Source organism: Cynocephalus volans, chromosome 4 (assembly GCF_027409185.1).
Source record: "Cynocephalus volans isolate mCynVol1 chromosome 4, mCynVol1.pri, whole genome shotgun sequence".
Classification (NCBI taxonomy): Eukaryota; Metazoa; Chordata; class Mammalia; order Dermoptera; family Cynocephalidae; genus Cynocephalus; species Cynocephalus volans.
In genome coordinates this window covers 81,137,754-81,155,629 of record NC_084463.1, presented here as the reverse complement: position 1 = coordinate 81,155,629, position 17,876 = coordinate 81,137,754, and the positions used below count along the sequence as shown (strand labels likewise).

The window sequence follows — 17,876 nt, the reverse complement described above, 5'->3', positions numbered from 1 at the left end:
TTTGAAATGTCTCTGGTCTCTGCTCAGGGCTCAGGTTTGATAGCAGAAACAGAAGGAAGGCATTCCAAAGTCCTGTCGGTTGTGAACAACTGTTACTCAGGAGTTTAATATTGGTTCACTGCAGGAAAACATGCAAAAGGCTGATTAACTCTACTCACTAAAAATAAAGCATTTTTATAGTTGATTTTAAAATCCTATGTTGGTTATGTCTTTGAAACATTCTTTTAATTGATTATGAAGAGATATATTACACTTTTGCCTCCCCTTCCTTACTGTAATTTCTCTTTCTACAAGAACAGTTACCTGGTGGACTTTACGATCTTCCCAACAAGATCTACCTGCTGGCATGTTCCCTGGCAGGACATTTCTGTGAATGGCTGCAGTTCAGTAATGTTTCCCTTTCATTCGATACACATTTGCTGAGTGATTATGTGTGTCAGGTACTGGGAGGATGGAAGATGGATAAGACATTGCTCCCCTTTAAGATCCTCATTAAGGAGTCAGACATGTAAAAAAAGCTGCAAAATTGTGTATTAAATGCCATAATATTGGTAGGTATAAATATAGTGGTGAAATAAGTGGCCAAGTCTGTTTTGGGGGTTATTGGCTTCACAAAGTAGAAAGTATTCAATCTGTGTCTTAAAGTATGTGTGTATGGGGGTGGGATGGGGTGGTTATTCCAGGCAGAGGGAACAACATGGAGCAATTGGGAAACAAAGTCTGGGGTGTCTGGAGTATACAGGTGAATGGAATGGGAGGCAGAGGGAAATGAGGTCGGAGAAAGGGGTGGAAGGATCCTGATGACGGGCATGTGTGCTTGCTGGAGATTGTCAATGCTCACTTGCTACCTCCTTCAAACCAACCTGGGATGCACCCATCTGATCGTGTGCAACACAGATTTTTCTGGGTAACGGCTCTTGGGCTTCTGCTGGGTAAAATGGCTCAACGGATGCTCCCTCTGCGATTTTTTTTGGACTTTCTGGCACTTTCTTTTGGAGGTTGAGCAGACGCCCCACTTGATTCACGGCTGTGTCTGTCTGTTTACACCTCTGGTCTCAGCTTCTGGCTGTGCAGCCGATACCTTTTGGAGGCCCCAAGGCTGAAAGTGTTAGTGTGCCGCGGGTGTGATTGCTGCGCTCTGTGGGGTGACTGTGCCACGGAGTGAGGTTACAGATCTACACCTGCTGCAGCTTTGTGTGGGTTATGTGAAGACTATGCCAGTCAGTGGGGAGCTTAGATTTTCTTAGCTGGGCCTCCTACTATTTTTAATTAAACCTTGCTTTTAGCAGCTCTTCCTATTTTTACTCTTCTGGAGCTAACTAGGTTTTTTTGTTTGCTTTACAACTCATCACCACATGTTGGACACTGTTAATGAATGTGACAAATAAGTTCTTCTTCTGCACACTCCACTGGAAGTAGAAACATCATCCACTCATTCAACAAATATTTATTATTCAGGTACTGTGTACATTAACTGTCAGGTGCTCTGTAGGTGTTGGGGTCCATGTTGAGTAAGACAGGCAGGATACTCTCTGCTCTGGAAGATATTACAGTCAGTCTAGTGAGGGGATAGCCATTAACCACATAATTAAGGTCACATGCAATGAAACCTAGTCCTCAGAAAGTCAAGACAATACAACTGTGGCTTCAGAGCATGCCTAAGTTTTTGAGTAGGCAGCTGATCAGAACCGATCCCCAAACCAAAAATTCCCTGTGCAACCTATAGTCCAGAATGGTCTCCTGAAACTCCGGGACTACTTCTGAATTCTCTTTTTTTTTTTTTTTTTTTGTCTTTTTGTGACCGGCCATACCGCGCTCAGCCAGTGAGCGCACCGGCCATCCTTATATAGGATCCAAACCCGCGGCAGGAGCACTGCTGCGCTCCCAGCACCGCACTCTCCCGAGTGCGCCACGGGGTCAGCCCCTGAATTCTCTTTTAACACCACATTTTCCATTTTTTTCCTGTCTGTTTCAACCTTACCTAGGTGCCTGGAATTTCACTTCTGCTGAAGTCTGAAGTATAGACACATGAAAGGAAGAAGTGGATGTAGAATGGCCCCAGGAACTAAGAGAACCTCCTTTCTGGACACCTAACCAACCTCTTTTCTCTTTGATACTAGCTTGTCCTTATTGTCTGACCAAGGAACTATCCTACGTTTAACCCAAAACTGCAAATGCTGAGTAATATCTCCCCAATACCAGTCTTATATTTTTACTTCATTGAACCAACTTTCCTTTGGATATTGGGTATTTTATCAGTAATGAACATACACTGTCTAAACCTAGCATCATAATCCTTTGCTTGAGCTGCTCACCCACATTTTTTAAACAGTATGTTAATAGACAATCAGAACACTTTTCATATTATGTTGAATTTTCACAGTAGTCCTAATATCACAGTATTACTGCTTTTTTTTAAAGTTCCTAAAATAGTTGTTTCTGATTGTGTGCATATTACCTACTTCACATTATGTGTTGTGCCTAAATAAATGTTCTTACAAAGGGAGAAAAATCAGCATGATTTTTCATCTCTGTCTTGGGGAAATTGCATAGCAATTTGTTTGCAAATCTCAATAATTTGTTCTAAAACTAACATTGACCTGTATTGCTATTTACACAGCTTATGATCGCTAAGCATTTCAATATAGAAATTTTAAAAGAGGTATCCTACCTGCAGCATAAAAGCAGCATGGTAACAACAGGCTAGTGTTAAAACAGCCTTTTCCTTTTCTTCTTTTCCCTTCTCACTGCAAGTCAACATCTACATATTTACCAAAAATGCAAGCTGCGTGCATATGCACACTGAATTCTGTTTTAAGGACTATAACTAGAGGGGATTCTTTTGTTTCTTGTCAAAGCCTGGTCTAACACAGTGAGTTAGTGTTTATCTTTGTCTTGTCAGTGCCTCTGGTGCTGTCGACAGAGCAAGGTGGGCACATTTCATCTCAATTACCAATAGAAGATGAATACAAGGCAGGGTATGTGTGTCAGAGGTTAGAGCCATTTAATGAGATGAAATGCGAATGAAAATTGGAAAACAATCCAAGAAATCTATAGAAGACGAGAACTGTAGAAACTCAATTAGAGAAAACCATACCCTTTTCTCCTTCTGGGCCTTAGTTTCTTTGTGCTATTGTAGTGGCTTGTTTGATTATAGAATAGGAAAGCAAAGAGTTTATTGTTTTCACTGTAAAGAAAGGTAAGGTGGTTTTCACTATTTCATTCATGTGCTCTAATTCTTATATTCCATATAACTTAATTAACCAAACCTAATTTCTTATGTATGACATTGTGTATGTGATTTTGACAACACTAGTCAAAGGAAAAAGGAAAAAAGCAGTTTGGTGAGATTTAACCTGAAAGAATCGAAAGAAAAAAGAAGTTCTATAGGGTACTTTTCCCATGGTAAGCTTTTATACACTTGTCATAATAAATGTAGTTATGAGTTTTCAGGTCACACAACAAACATACACATGAAGAAAAAACAGCAGTACTAAACTTAGAAGCCAATCTATCTTCCTTTGTTTATTCTGAGTTTCACTTCCATTACCTGGGATATGTTTTGCCAAGAGAATAAATTCAGCTATTTTGGTAAAAGCGGCCTCTGTATCATGTGTGCAGTTATCTGTGCAACCCCGGTAAAAGTATTTTCTTGGTAAACATCAAATCAGCTGTGAAAGTCAGAGTGCATTCACGTGAGAAAAGAATAGGTGAGCTGTATGCTTTCCTTATTTTATTAGGAAGTTACTGAAGGCTGTTACTTTTTATGGAGTAGCAAGCATGAGATGTATATCTGGGTGGATGTGGCTTTACTTACAGTTTTTATACTCTGATATGGGAGAAATGAAAAATGAAAAAAGTACTTCCTTTGCCTTGGAGAAAAAGTTCGCCAAAAAGGAAATTTCTACAAAGTTTTAGGATAAAAGGAGAGAAATTCAAGTCAGTCGGTCCCATTTTTAAGAGCAGGCTTTGTATTATCCTGCACTGCTCACAGAGGAAAAACCTGTGCTTTTGTGAGTATGCGGGTGTAGGCATACACTCCAAAGCATTTGCCAGATTCATTTCAGTTTAGGGAATCTGTTTTTTAAGTGTAAATTCTTGAAAGAGGAAAGCCTTTTCTAAGCAAAGCTCAAATTCCCAATCCAGATTCCAGAGACCTCAGACACTCTTTGTGCTGAGTTAGAGAGTTAGAGTGTGGGTAGTAAATAAGTCTCAAAATTGGATTAAAGTGTGGCTGATATCTGATAGCAATCCACCTTAAAATGCTCTTGCTTCAAGAGCTAAAGGTTATGTTGTGACACTTTATTTAAAAATTCCACAATACTTTTTAAAGCTGAAGAATTGGATTTTGTGAACTAATTTTAAATTAATTTAAATTATGCCTCATGCAAAATCTTTCTTTTCAGCAAAATTTTCAGCACCATCTCTCAACAATGTTTTATCTCATTACAGATCATGGCATTTTTTTTTCAGAGTCAAATGATTAAAATACAAAAAGGAATGGTTTACACTTTCCTGTTGTAAAGCAAAAAAACCAAACCAAAACAAAAAATATGCAAAGGTATTGATTTATAGTACTCATTACAATACTGAAAATTGAGGGATTGGTTAAATAACTTTCAGCACAACATTTCGCTGGCATTCTATCTGAACATATTCCATGAAAAGGCTGATGCCCTTATGTGTTTATTGTCATAAAAATGTATCATAGTATATGTCAAAGATAGATTACATAATGGGGATAAAAAAGGAACAGTTTAGAGATGTTCATTTATGAGGCCAGCTATTATCTCTCTAGATGGTAACTTATATAATTTTTTTGTGTGTGTGTTTTTTTTTCCGCAACAAATAATACAAATCTTATAAAGATTTAGTCGAAACATGATCACAAACTGCTGGTGGCAGTATAATTGGTGCAACCTTTCTGGAAGGCAGTTTAGTCAAATGCATTTCAAAATGTGTATACCCTTTGACCCATCAATTCTACTTCTAGGAATTGATCCTAAAGAATAACTGAAAAAAGATACAGATACAAGGTTATTCATCCAAGCATGAGTTATAACAGTGAAAAATAAAAAAAGACCTAACAAATGATCTAACAGAAGGGGCTTCATTAAATAAATGATAAACATCATCTGAGTAGTTCAACCAGTATTTTTTGAGCATCTAGTGTGTGCTAGCCACTGTTCTAGGGTATACAACATTGATGGAACAGGGAAAATTCTTGCACATAGAGAGTTTATATCTTAATGTTTTATTGGGCTGTTGGGCAAGTGGACGTCACTACACAGCTGTTAAAAGTAAATTATGTGGAACTATAGTTACTGATATGGAAAGATATTCAATATGCAATGGGGAGGGTCCACAGTCACAGAGAAATATATTGCTTTGAGGTGAAAATAATATAGAACAAAGGCAATACAACAAGGATTTTAACAGTTACTATCTCTGGACCATGAAATAATGGGTGCTTTTAAAAACGTAGTTATATTTCATATTTTCTTCTACGATTACAATGAAGAATTCAATTTTCCTAAACACAAAGATGTACCTAGTAACCAGTTTGAATGTTCCAAAATTTCCTGTAGGCAAAAGATCGATTGATCTCTCTATCATCTATCTATCATCACCGAAACAGGATAGGAAAAAACTTCAGCTTACTTCAGATACCTATTTCTTTGTCTGTCAACCATTGCTGTCAGAAAATATTTCTATATAAGTAACTGAAATCCTTTGTGCTGAAGTTTATGCTTATTTCTTCTTCTAAAGAAATAGAATCCAGTCACTACCCTTCATATTACAACCTCCACATCTTCAGAGACTTAACACAAGCCACTTCTCGACTTTATTTGCTGTATTGTATAAGAGTATTTTTTCCATTGCTTTAGGATCCATCCTTTCTTTTTGGGTGTATAGATCCATAGCATTGTACTGTGTAGGGTGGGTATGCAAATTAGTGCAGACCACAGGAAGGATTTGAGACTGGGAACAATCTGCATTACAGAAAAGAAAAAACTGAGTGCAAGCTGGCTATGTCTATTCCAGCCTCGTACTCTGTCTGCTCCCTGTTTTCAGGCTGTTGGTGTCTGGTGCCACGTAAACAAATCAGAGTTAGTGTAGAGACAACAGGTGTGTATCATGAGTCCTCTAAAAACTGGTACCCAAAAGTTTGTCTTTAAAATATCAAGTACCAAGTGTGTGTTTTCTGAGCTTATACAACTTCACGGCCAAGGCTTTGAGCATGGGGCTAAGTTTTAGAATTCCTGGGTCCCAAACAAATAAGGAGACCTGTCCATTTTCATTAACTCCAAATAAAGGCTTCAATTCAGCCTACAGCCCTTTGACTTAATCTTATGCGCAGCTCTCTAGCTTTGAGCCTTGTGAAATAACACAGAATGAAGGCGGCTTGCGTTTCAGTGCATAATTGTTCCCAACAACTGTGCTCTGAGTTTTTCTTCTTCTGCAAAGATGAAGGCTGTCTAATCAATGGGCGTCGGTGTGAGGAGGAGGGAACAGAGTAGAATAAAAGTGTCCAGGGTGGAAGCAAATCTGTAGATGAGAGCCCACCGAGAAGGCCTTGGTGGAGCGTTATCAGGGGGCCTGGAAGCGTTGATTCAGACTGCTTGCAGCATGGACCCATGGGTAGGGCAACGTTTAGTGCACGATAAAATCAGCTGATGTCTTTATCAAGCTGGTCTTTGCTTCAAGGCTTGAGGATATTGTGATGACTCCATCTATATTCTAGGAAGCAAAGGGACAGCCCCAAACTGGACGTGATTTTAAGAAATTGTCTTATTAAATAGGATCATTCACAGAAGCACAGTTGAATTTCAGAGTCTGTTAAACTATCAATTCTACCTATGTATCAGAGAAGTCTAAAATTATTAGCTTAATCTATCCTCATTTTATTTTGCCTAGTGATCACAGGGTAGCAAAATAACTAGTTGACTCAACAAAAAAAAAAAAAAGCTTTTTTTTTCTAATGTAGTTATTCATCAGATGCCTGTCTTTAAAGAGACATACACCCCAACTCGCCTGAATTTACCAAATGTTATAATGTAATCTTTCATTTACTTCTTCAATATTCTTAGTGCTCCAAATTTCCAGCCACCGTTCTGGGATAGAGAAAAGCAAGACAAAATGTTTACTGTTCACAGGAGCTCCCAGGAGAGTGGTGGAGGGACAAAAATAAAGTGCTAAGACGGAAGGCAGAAGGGGTAACCGCCCAGCCCTAGCTGGCTGGGTGAGGGGGCACTATCTGAGTCCTCCTTAACATGAAGAACAGAGAAGGTGATTTAGGGTGGCAGGGACTGAAGGAACAGCCTGTGCAAGGTATACACAAAAGCAAAGGAGTGATGGATTTAACGGAAAAGCCAGTCCTCCAATTCACCTGATCTGAAACCGATCCAACATGTGAGAGTCACCTGAGAAGATATGAAAATGGATTCAGAATAATACATTGCAGCATCTTTTAGAAATTGAGGAAAGTAATGAATCTATTGAATTTCCTATTACCAAAGAGCTGATACTAACTAACCCACTGTGAGGAGCACATGGGCTTGGAATTGCCTTCTTTTTCATGATAATGGACACATGTGGCTAGATCAGCGGCAAATCTTGTGTAATAAAAAGAGTATGTGACTCCTATTCAGTGCTCCACATTCCAGGCCCGACTTTGCCACTTGATTAGCTGGGCGATTCGCTTAAAATTCCCAATTTAAAAAGTGCATTTATATATGTATATACTTAAATACATTATATGTCAAATATGTGATATATAAAGTATATAAAAGTATAGTGTATATAATATGTATCCACTTGTCAAAAGACAAAATTACAACAGATTTAGTTTAAAGACCTTAATTGGCTTTTATTTACAGTTCTAGAACTGGGCGACACCTCATTCTGTAGAATAGAGTGAGTATTCTGATGAGCTGAGCAGAAGAGTGTGGCTTTATAGACAGAAAAGGGCCAAGGAAAGCAGAAACAGAGAACAAAAGGCTGATTGGTTGTTTCAGTTACTTTCCTTGTACAGGTTAAAGCACAGGAGACTTATTATGCCAGCTAAAACTGGCCTGTTCGGGGATTTGGCTATTCTCTCTCTCCTGATTTCTTTGGAAGGTCAGATAAACAACTTAGTTTTGGCTTGATGATGTGGAACTTCAGCATGAGAAACTCCATTTTGGTTTGGTCTCTTGGGCCGAGTACAGGAGCTCAGTCCAAACCAATGCTCTCCTACAGATTTTATTTAACACATTAAAATGTATTTGAAGCACTATAAATGTCTAAATGAACAGTCCTTTTACCCACAATTTCTCTACTAATCTCAGTCCATCTCACTTCAGCTCATTTCAGTTGTGTCATATATTTCAGACTGGGAGCGATTGTAGACATGACTCTTAGGAGTACTTGGAGTGACTCTGGTTGGACCTTTGGGAATAAAATCCCCGTTCTGCCTTAATTATTACCACACTGTAGAACAGTGATCTCTGTTAAGGCTTTAAGAGCCTTATACCGGTCCAGGGATGAATAGAAAAAGAAGAAAAATAATGTCTATGTGATCTTGCTGGAGGAAAGTAAGAGTTGGCTAAAAGTGGTAATGGAGCCCACGAAGAAATTCCATGTGCTCTCAAATAAATCTGGTAAAAGTTGGACTCACAGAAATAAGTAGCTTTAAAATGCACTGAGATGTTAACATTGGGGGAGATTAGGTAAAGGGTGCAGGGAACTCTGTATAATTCTCTGTACCTTCCTGGGAATGTATAATTATTGCAGAGTAAAAACCTAAAAGTGTTTTTAATGTAGTGAGAATTAGTAGTTAATCTTTTGTATGGTTAGAAATAAGGATTAAAGGGCTGAGCCCGTGTTGCACTCGGGAGAGTGCGGCGCTGGGAGCGTGGCAACACTCCCACCGCGGGTTCGGATCCTATATAGGAATGGCCGGTGCACTCACTGGCTGAGTGCCGGTCATGAAAAAGACCAAAAAAAAAAAAAAAAAGAAAGAAGTATTAAATATGTCATGCACATAAAAAGACTCTTAGGGGCATCTGCAACGAATATACCATCAAGGTATTTTTAAAGTTTTTTTGTTTGTTTTTAACTGCCTCAGAATCTATCATACTTATCTCAGCAGGATGATTTTTATCATGTCATAAGAATGTAACCCCCAAAGCATTCCCTGAACCACATGTTGTTAGGTTTTGTGGAGCTGTTTTGAGTGTTTAGGTATCATTCTTTTGGAGCAAGATATCATTTGAAACTTGGCATGTGGCATATGGGGATATGGCTGGAAAGTAGATAAGGTGAATAACCCATCATGTAATATTCATCTGCTTATGAACAGCTTTATACATTTTTCTCTTTCATCTCATATGTAGAGCTGATTCAGTGAACAAAATGTACGTGTACATTTTTTCTAATATTTGTGAATAAAAAAGAACAATTATAGCTAATATGTATTTCATGTTGGGATTAACTAATTCAAGTTCAAGCTGTGCACAGTTCTGCAACAATCAATCAGTCAGTCAATCAATACTGTCTGTGTATCCGCTCATACAATTAAGTACTAAGATGCCCAAAGAATTCTGATCTGCTTCTGCCTTTATTATACAGCAAATAAAGACGAAACAGGAAAAGCACAATTTTATAAACATAAGCATATCTGAAAAATAAAGAGTATAAAAAATCCCAGTTGTATTTTTAGAGATTTTTTAAAAAATGACATTTTCATAAATACCAAGATAAAATTTGAGCATCTCAGTCGAATCCACTTTGAGCATGTGCAGAATAGGATACATCCCTCTGTCTGGGATATTCACTTGATTCCTTTAAACTGAGCACCACAACCTGGAACATTCTAGAAACTCACTGTGGATGGCTTATTTGTTTATCTATTATTTTATTTGTTTTTTATTGCAACATAGTTGATTACACATATCTGTGGGGTACAGAGTTAAATATCAATAACTATGTGCAATATATGATGCTCAAATCAATCAGGATAATTAGTATATTTAACATTAAACAATGTAGTTGTTTTTTGTGTCCCTTTGCCAGTTCCTTCCCTTCCCCCTTTCCCACCTCTGGTGACCTCACTCCTTTTGTTCTCCACTCTTGAAAGGTCAATGTATTATTGTGCCTGTTTTTTCTTTTTTAAAAAAATTTATTTGTTTATTTTTTAGCTCCCACATGTGAGTGAAGACATGCAGTATTTCTCTTTCATGCCTAGCTTATTTTATTTGATATGATTTTCTCTAAGTTCATCCATGCTGCTGCAAATGGTAGTATGTCATTCTTTTTAATGGCAGAGTAGTATTCCATTGTGTATATATGCCACATTTTCTTTATCCAGCTGTCCAGTGATGGACATTTAGGTTGGTTCCAACTCTTGACTATTGTAAATAGAGCTGCAGTAAAAATGGGGGTGTAGGTAGCCCTTCAACATGACGATTTCCATTCCTTTTGATATATATCCAGCAGTGGAATTGCTGGATCACATGGCAGTTCTATCTGTAGTTGACTGAGGAAATGCCATACTATTTCCATAATGGCCGCACCAATTTGCAGTCCCAACAACAGCATAGGAGGGTTCCCTTTTCTCTGCATCCTCTCTAGCATTTGTTATTCTCTGTCTTTTTGATAACAGCCAGTCCAGCTGGGGTTATCTCAGTGTGGTTTTGATTTGCATTTCCCTGATGCTGAGTGATGTTGAGCATTTTTTCATGTGTCTGCTGAGCATTTGTATATCTTCCTTTCAGAAATGTTTATTCAGCTCCTTTGCCAATGTTTTAATCAGGTTATTTATTTATTTATTTATTTTCTGTTAAGTTGTTTGAGTTCCTTGTATACTCTGGATATTAATCCTTTGTTGGATGCATAGTTTGCATATATTTCCTCCCACTCTGTAGCTTGTCTTTTTGCTCTGTTAACTGTTTTTTTATTGTTGTTTGGGTTTTTTGCTTTGTTTTATTTTGGGTTTTTTTGCTGTGCCAAAGCTTTTTTGTTTGATATAATCCCATTGGTTTATTTTTGCTTTCGTTGCCTGTGCTTTAGGGGTCATATTCATAAAGTCTTTGCCCAGTCCTACTTCCTAAAGTGTTTCCTGTATGTTTTCTTTTAGGAGTTTTATAGTTTCAGGTCTTATATTTAAGTCTTTATTCCATTTTGAGTTGATTTTGGTATGTGGTGAGAGGTACAGGTTTAGTTTCATTCTTCTACATATGGATGTCCAGTTTTCCAAGCACCATTTATTGCAGAGGCACTCTTTTCCCCAGTGTATGTTCTTATTGCCTTTGTCAAAGATCAGTTGGCTGTAAGTTTGTGGGTTGATTTTTGGGTTCTCTATTCTATCCCATTCATCTGTGTGTTGATTTTGTATCCTGCAAATTTACTGAAATTGTTTGTCAAGTCTAAGACTTTTTTTTACAGAGTCTTTAGGCTTTTCTACACATAGTGTTATGTAATCTGAAAAAAAGGATGATTTGACTTCGTCTTTTCCAATCTGGATGCCCTTTATTTTTTTTTCTCTTACCTGATTGCCCTGGCTAGTACTTCCAATACTATGTTAAATAGGGATGGTGAGAGTGGGCAGACTTGTTTTGTTCCCATTTGTAAGGGAAATTCTTTCAACTTTTTCACATTTAGGATGATATTGGCAGTGGGTTTGTTGTATATGGCTTTTATTGTGCTGAGATACTTTCCTTCAATACTTAATTTGCTGAGAGTGTTTATCATGAAGGGATGTTGAATTTCGTCAAATGATTTTTCTGTGTCTATTGAGATAGTCATATGATTTTTGTCCTTGATTTTGTTATGTGGTGTATCTAGTGTTCTTTGAAATCCCTTACAGGTGTGATTTAATGAGGCTGACTCGATCCTTCAGTGATTTAAACTTGCCTACTGCTGATTCAGTATCAAATATTTTATTGAATGCCTGCTGTGTGCCAGGCATCATTGTGGGCAGTGAGACTATTACAATTGACCAGCCAGAGACTCTGCCCTCATAAAAACTACTTTCTATGAACAGGCAGATGGAAGGAGACTCCTTTCTAAAGATAAACACTCCAGGATAGTGTTGTGTAATGGACTGAGAATATGTCACAGATATTTATATTCTGCATATTTTTGTAAATCAAGACTGTCTTGGAGGAGAATCAGTATTGCTCTTTTTACTATTATTATTTATCTTCTACAAAGGTATATCAAGATGAACCAAGAAGTATCTTTTTGTGATTTCTATGGTCAGTATGAAGAACCCAAATAAGAAAGTAGAATAATAACTGAATATTGCTTGCTCAATTAATGGACACCTCCTTATCAGGGAAAAAAACTTCTTTGGACACAAAATTCTAAGTGAGTTTGATACTGTGTAGATTAAGAAGACAATGGAGTTTTGATTAAAAACTGGTTTCAAATCTGGCAGACCAAGGTTTGAGAACTGGTTCTTATGTTTACTGGCTGAGTATCATTGGCAAGTTAACCTCAAGCTCTGCTTCCCTATCTATAAAATGGGGATAAAAATAGTAACTGCCTCATGAATGCTTACAGTAATAAATACTTGCTGATGAATGAAGGATTTAAAAATTTAATAAAGAATGCATTTATTGCACTTATCATAGTACCAGACACATAATGATTATATAGCTATGGGTATAGAGATGATGATAGTGATGATAGTGGTTGTAAAACAGTCCCTATTTCGAGATATCATCATCCATGTAGAAAATGTTATGGAATTTATAAAAAAATCTATTAGAACTAGTAAGTCATTTTAACGAAATTGTAAGATACATGATCAATACAATGCAAAAGCCAATTGTATTTTATAGACTAACAACAAAAAATTGAAATTAAAATAATAATGACATTTACAATAGCATCAAAGGTATGAAATATTTAGGATAAATTTGACAAAAGATATGCAAGGTCTGCATGCTGAAACTATAAAGCATTGCTTACAGAAACAAAAGAAGACAAATAAATAAAAAGACATACCATTTTCATGGATCAGTAGACTCAAAGTTGTCAAGATGCCAGTTCTCTCCAAATTCATCTATGGGGTCAAGGCAATAGTAATCAGAATCCTAATAGGCTTTTTAATTTTTATGGATTCTACAGCTGATTGTACAATTCATATGAAAACACAGACGATGCTGAATAGCTCAAACAACTTTGAAAAAGTAGAGCAAAATTGAAAGACTTATGTTTCCTGATTTCAAGACTTATAAAGCTACATTAATCAAGACAGTGGGATATTGATATAAAGATAGATAGGTCAATGGAACAGAATGGAGGTTCCTGAAATATACTCATGTATATATAAATCAATTTTTGACACAGGTGCAAAGGTAATTCAATGGAAAAAGGACAGTCTTTTCAATGAATGGGGCTGGAACAGTGACCGTCTACATACCAAACAATGAACTTAGACCCATACCTTGTACCGTACATAATACTCCAAATGGATCATAGATATAAATATAACACCTAAGACAATTAAACTAAAAGAAAACATAGGTGCCAATCTTTGTGTGTTTGCTTAGGCAAAGATGTTTCAGGTGTATGACCAAACCATGTAATAGAAAAATTCATAAATTGGATATCAAAATTTAAAATTTCTGTTCTTCAAAACATCACTGTTAAGAGAGTGAAAAGACAATTCACACACTGGGTAAAAGTATTTGCAAATTGCATATTTTATTATTATTATTGCAAATCACATACTTGATAAAGGACTTTTACTTAGAATATATAAAGAACTCTCAAAACTCAAGAAAATAAACAACTCTTTTTTTAAAATAGGTAAGGCATTTGAACACTTAACCAAAAAAGATACTCAGATGGCAAAAAAGCAATTTTGAAGATGCTCAACGTCTTTGGGAAAATGGAAATTAAAACTATAATGAGACACCATTACACATCCATTAGAATGTCTAAAATTAAGGCAACTAACCATTCCTAGTCCGCCACAAGTGAGGATGTGGAGCAAATAAAACTCCACATTTAATGCAAGTGTGAATGTTAAATGGTACAAATATATACCTACCATGTGATATAGCCATTCTACTCCTTAGTTATTACTCAAAAGTAATGAAAGTATGCTTTCATGCAAAATCTATGTATGACTTGCTTAGTAGCTTTATTTGTAGTAGCTAAAAAGTAAAAGCAACCTAAATGTCCATCAATGGTTAAAAAATAGTGTTATACCCATACAATCAAAAAATCAAAAGGAATGAGCTATTGTTATACACACAACAACATGGATCAATCTCAAAATAATTATTTTGAGTGAAAGAAACCAGAAAAATAAAAAGAGTACATACTGTATTATTCAAGTTCTAAAGAATTTTAGAAAATGCAAAGTCATCTGTAGTGACAGATAATCTGGTTGCCAGGGGATAGAGAGAGTTGGGAACACGGGATTAAAAATGGGAAGGAGGATACTTTGGGGGATAATGGATTTGTTTGTTATCTTGATTGTTGTGATGGTTTCATGAATATCAAAACTTACCAAATTGTTTACTTTATATATGTGCAGTTTATTATATGCCAAATATCTCAACTTTTTAAAAAAGTAATGATGAATGCATGGTGGTGGTTACAGAGCTGAGGGTTCCTGTTGTGATTTTGGCAATCCTTGGTCAACCTCAAAAGTGTGTTTTTGATTGATAGAAGAGGTTGGGTAGATTTATGTTGTTAGTTGTAACCATGTAAATCATCATTAGCTGTGAGATCCTAGAAGGAAGTGAAGATGTACTATCACTGAATGTTGGTGGTGTTCATATGGTTAATATGGAGTCTTGGATGAATCTTATAATAATCAACACATTTCAGAGTCATTCTTTTCATTTTGTCCTCAAATTTTTGGATCATAAACCTGATGCCTGAACATTGTGTCCTAAAATACCCATTTGCACTTCTAGTTACTGAGTAAATATAGCCATAGACATATTTTATTTTAATGAGAGATAATTCTGATTTTTAAGAAACATATCTGATCCTTCATTGAAAAATAGAATAAGGGCCGACCCCGTGGTGCACTCGGGAGAGTGCAGCGCTGGGAGCACAGCAGCGCTCCCGCCGCGGGTTCGGATCCTATATAAGGATGGCCGGTGCGCTCACTGCCTGAGCGCGGTGCGGCCGGTCACAAAAAAGACAAAAAAAAAACAAAAAAAAAAGAATAAAATTCCACACGTACATTGCATTTTCCAGTTTGACAAGTGGAAGAAAAGAGAATTAAGTGACTTCCAGGGATCACAAAGCAGTTCTACAAATGCAAATCACAAATACAAGTGCATTTGTGGCAGGTGGTCAGGCAAGGTGACAAATGAGACTGAACAGTTTCTTTGATTTTGTTGCTTATTGAGTTATGCTCTCTTTTTGGTGGCCTTACTTTTCTGTTCCCCCCAAAGGCCGGGTACTTTCATGAAAAGTTGTGTCATAGACAAATCACAAAGACTATGCAAGAACACCACCTGACCAGAGAAGAAAAAACATCTAACATGACAGTCCATCCCTGCTTCGGGGTGTGGCTACTATTTACAAGGCTTATGGAATTGGGTTTGATTCACGTAGATTTAACATGAACTCAGCATCTACAATGCTGTAAGCATTTTGCCAAACTCTTGGCATACAGTTAATGATCACACCACTGAGACTTGAGCAGGAAAACTAGGTTAGCTTGTCAAACACCTTTTCCAGGGCCAAACAGGTGAAGATTAATGGAGTCTACAATCAGCCGTGGAACCTTGGACAAGTTTCATTTGATGTCCTCATCTACAAGAGAGAATCGTAAAGTTTATATAGTGGGGCAGTCATGTTGCAAGTCTCATAGCACATTATGGATCCTCAGTAAATGCTGCTTCCCTTGCCTCCCACCCCTTCTGGTTTGAGGTTCTTCACCCTATATTTGTCTAAACCAGACGGAATGGAGTCCCCTGGTTGTTGGCTACCTGGCTGTCCCCTCAGTACAGATCTTCTCATTAGAAATCTGTCTTCTTAGCAGGACTATGAGTCTCTACAGGACAGGGACCTCTCATTTTTCTCTCTTCCTCCAGTGTCCAGCACAGGGTCCAGTAGATGCTGGTGAATTGAATGGACAGGTCCCATTCAGGAGGTACCTCACAGCATCTTTAGAGCACTGTTTGTGGCCTATGTCTATGTCCCCCACCTCTGTGTACTCTTTGTCTCCATTCCAGAGACTGCTTGATTCCCTATCACTTGTCCATTCTTTGGCTTGTAGAGCTCTAATGTCCCTGGGTGGCAGCACCACCCTTGTCTGCATGGCAGCTCATGACTGGGACTTTTATGAGTGTTACATGAAACTGGCCATGGTGTCTGTGATAGGCCTGTGTTCTGTATTCATAGATGTGCTCACACATGGCCAAATCTTCAGCACTCTGAGCCTTCTCTGGACCCTAATGTCATATTAACAGTCTACTCTGTCTCAACCCAGCTTATAAGGCTGTCTTTTATTTATTCAATCAATGAACACACATCACTGCATTTCCAATCATTATTTTTTACCTCTCCTCTTTTTCTTCCTACTCTGTTACCTGGAATCTACTCTTCTAATGCCAGATTGGCATTTCTATTCTGACTTCTAGGTATTGCCAGTGATTCTACAGGAACCCAGTAAGTTTTACATAGTTCCCTTGAGAATAGTTAAGATTGTCTTTTGCCCCATGGCATACACTATGCAGGGTTCTTTGGTGAGTGACTTTGGAGCTAAAACTTTATCATGAATTGAATTATCTCCCTTTGAATATTTTAGCTGTTCTGAGTTTTAGGCAACTTTGAGTATTCCAGCCTAACTCTTCCTGGATGTATGTCCTCCTCCCACCCAATTGCTATACTTGACAGTTTGCTTCTCAGGTTCTGTAGGCCAAATTATGTGCCTAATTTAGACAAAAGTACAACAGGAATACAGAGGATAGAGGATTCAGGGCTGAACTAGAGAATGGTTTCATGAATCCTTCCACAGATGCCTTTTACAGGATAGGGATTTACATGAATTTCACACTTTTTATGAGCATCTTGACTACACTGAGTCTTTATAAGCTGAGCCCCAGAGTTTTCCCATCACAGTGGACATTGCTTATGATCCTGTCCTTGGGGTAGGTTTCTGTAGCCTGGTGATTTGGTTGAGGGCTGTAAAGACATACAAGAGCACTGTGTTTTCTCCTTGGTTTTTCTGGAGGACATCTGATTTGCTGGTCGGCACTCGTTTCAACCATGAAATGGGAAGGAAGGGAGGGCATTTTTGTGCTCTTAATTTAAAATGATTGTCCATGAGCATCTCTCAGAGTGGCTTAGAATTTACTTAGGGCCCTCTGTAAAGTTCTTGAGAGGACAGAGCTCATTCAGAAAGTGTGTTGGTATGGCTGCTTCTCTGATTGTTATGGAGTAACTGTGACATTGGATTTTCAGGGAAACAGCAGGAAGGAGGTTTACATCCATGCAGGCAAAATGTTTTCCATTCTAAAAGGCAAAAGAACATTTGAAAGGTCTTTCATGTTTTTGTTTATGAACAGATAAAATAACTTACTCTAAGAGAACTTTTAGTTGCTCAAGAAATCAATTCCATATCAGGTCAAATGGAGATATTGACCCAATACTGCATTGATTTCTCATCCAACATGGGAAGTGTTGTGACCCCTGGCTCACTCTCTTCTTACTGTTCCATATTGTCTCTTCTCTGTGTGTGTGTGTGTGTGTGTGTGTGTTTGACATGTGTCTGTCTCCAAAATTAAAAACAAAGTATTTGTGAATGTAATTATACTTCACAAACTCTAGGACTATTTAATATGAGTCCTGCAGAAGAATCATTTTCTTATGGAAAGAGTGACATCTTTGAGATCTTAATTTAATCTTGTATT

General features: G+C 37.5%; 1 protein-coding gene across 2 annotated transcripts in view; it reads left to right on the top strand.

Annotated features, from left to right (window-relative positions):
• FAT3 (FAT atypical cadherin 3) overlaps positions 1 to 17,876 on the top strand; it is a 484,546-nt gene that overhangs the window by 135,725 nt on the left and 330,945 nt on the right. The window lies entirely within an intron of this gene.